This window comes from Nematolebias whitei, chromosome 22 (assembly GCF_014905685.2).
Source record: "Nematolebias whitei isolate Nwh7 chromosome 22, NemWhi1, whole genome shotgun sequence".
Classification (NCBI taxonomy): domain Eukaryota; kingdom Metazoa; phylum Chordata; class Actinopteri; order Cyprinodontiformes; family Rivulidae; genus Nematolebias; species Nematolebias whitei.
Genome location: NC_056519.1, coordinates 1,813,474 through 1,815,669, shown reverse-complemented (window position 1 = coordinate 1,815,669; position 2,196 = coordinate 1,813,474).

The following is a 2,196-nucleotide window of genomic DNA, read 5'->3' as shown; positions in this document are numbered from 1 at the left end:
GTGTGTGTGTGTGTGTGTGTGTGTGTGTGTGTGTGTGTATATATTTCATAGTTCACCAAGGCTGTTTAATCTCCATTGCTGTATAATTTGACGACACCTGGTCCATGTAATCAACTTTAAATTGTCCGTTCTTCATGAAACCTTACCTGAATAAATTAGGCTTTTTGCTCATGTGAGATTATTTCAGTAATATACATATTATTACTCCAAACTGAACTCGTGCAACTATTTGTTGAAGCATGAATTTATTTTAATTATTTCATGACCATATGTGTTAATTTGAACAATTGCAGCAGTTCTTAGCTCTGCTTGAAGCTCCTGGATAGTCCTGCTGCCCTGAGGGACTCCTCCAGAGCAGCAGCACCTGACTCTTTGCTCTCCTCTGTCCACCTCATCAATGTTTCATATTCTGTGTTGTGATGTAACGGGAAGTGTTTTACAAGGTTAACTACCGGTACTTGTGCTTCACTGTCAGTTGTTGGTTTCTAGAAGTTGCAGAATTAAAAGTAAAGTCCACTCTCATCCATGATGCATTAAAAAAGCAAAAGTTATAAAAAGTCAAAAACACATCATGAGGTGGATTTATTTGAAAATAAACCTTATGGAGTAGACAAACAAAATAGTCAAGTCATAGTTAAGAACAGCAGTCGTTACCAAAGTGCTGAACAATAAAAATGGCAGTAATTTAAAGAAATAAACATACCAAAAATGAATTAAAAGCATCAAAAGAAAAACATGAAAACACAATATTAAATCAAATCACACTATGTAAAGTCAGTGACAACAGATGTTTAAAAACAAAGTGGTCTGTCTAATGTTGGGGCATATTTTTCTGAAGTTTAGAGCCCGCGACTGAAAAAGCCCGATCTCCTCTGAGCTTCAACTTAAAGCAGCTGGTCAGATGATCTCTGCGCCCGAGAAGGAACAAACAGTTGAAGTAGGTCAGAGACAAGAGGGTGAAAGGTCATTTAGGCACTTAAAGGTTAACAGGAGAATTTTAACATCTATTCTGATAGGTACTGGGAGCCAGTGAAGGGAGGACAAAACTGGTAACTGGTAAAAATAATCAGAATGCAAGGTTCTATTTCTTATAGGCTTCTCCCTTAAAGGCTGTCGCTGGTGCGTTTATCCCATCATGCAAAGCAATTCTATAAAACGAGACACGGATTACTAAACTTTATTGACAAACCTGAGCTGAAACTGGTTCTTTAAAATGAAACCAGGTTTTATGAAATTAAAACAATACTTTATTGTAGAAGGTCAAATAGAGCAAAGTAAACGCTTTTCAGTGTCTTGAGTGATACAGAAATGAATTTATCCTCAAACAGGGCGGGTGAGGCTGAGTGGTTAGAGCAGTCGTCATCCAATGCAAGAGTTGGGGGTTCAAATCCACCAGCAGTCATGTGGAAGTGCCCCTGGGCAAGACACTGAACCCCTCATCGCCTCTGATGTGTGTCCCATCAGTGTCTGAATGTGATAAATCTCTGATTAGTCTCTTTAGAATGATTTGTTCAATTAGCTTTGTAGAGATCTAGTATAGAGCTGTATGAATGGGTAAATGAGACAGATTGTTGTAAAGAGCTTTGAGTATCTTGATCAGACAGAAAGGCGCTATATTTTTAAAAAATCGTTGGTTACGTACTGTAACCCCAGATTCTATGAATATAAGCGTAGCCCTTTAAGGCCTTCGCTTTAGTGGGTTTATCCCGTTATGCAGAGCATAAGCACTGAAAAAAATTAGTCCACGCCCACCTGCTGTGTGGGCCCTACCCGGTCCGTATAAATTACGTTAAGAGCGGGAAATCGGCTCCCAAAATAGCTTTTTTCTTCAGCCATTTAGGAGCCAGTGAGGCCCGACGCTTAAAGGGCTACGCTTATATTCATAGAATCTGGGGTTACAGTACGTAACCAACGTTCTATGTCATATAAGCTTCGCCCTTTAAGGCCTTCGCTTTAGTGGGTAAAGGGCGAAGCCGATGTGGTCCTCGCCTCACTGGGTCCATTCGAACACAGTAAGAAGCGGAAGCTTGCCCAAAAAACGTCTTGTCACTCAGCTCCCCATGTGCATAACTACGCATCGCGTAATTATGTGCCATGCACAGACGCATGTTGTGTAGCTATGCGTTCTGACAAAGCATGAATACCCCGGAAAACTTTCAACGGGAAGAAGAAGTTGAAAAGAGGGGGGGGGGGGGG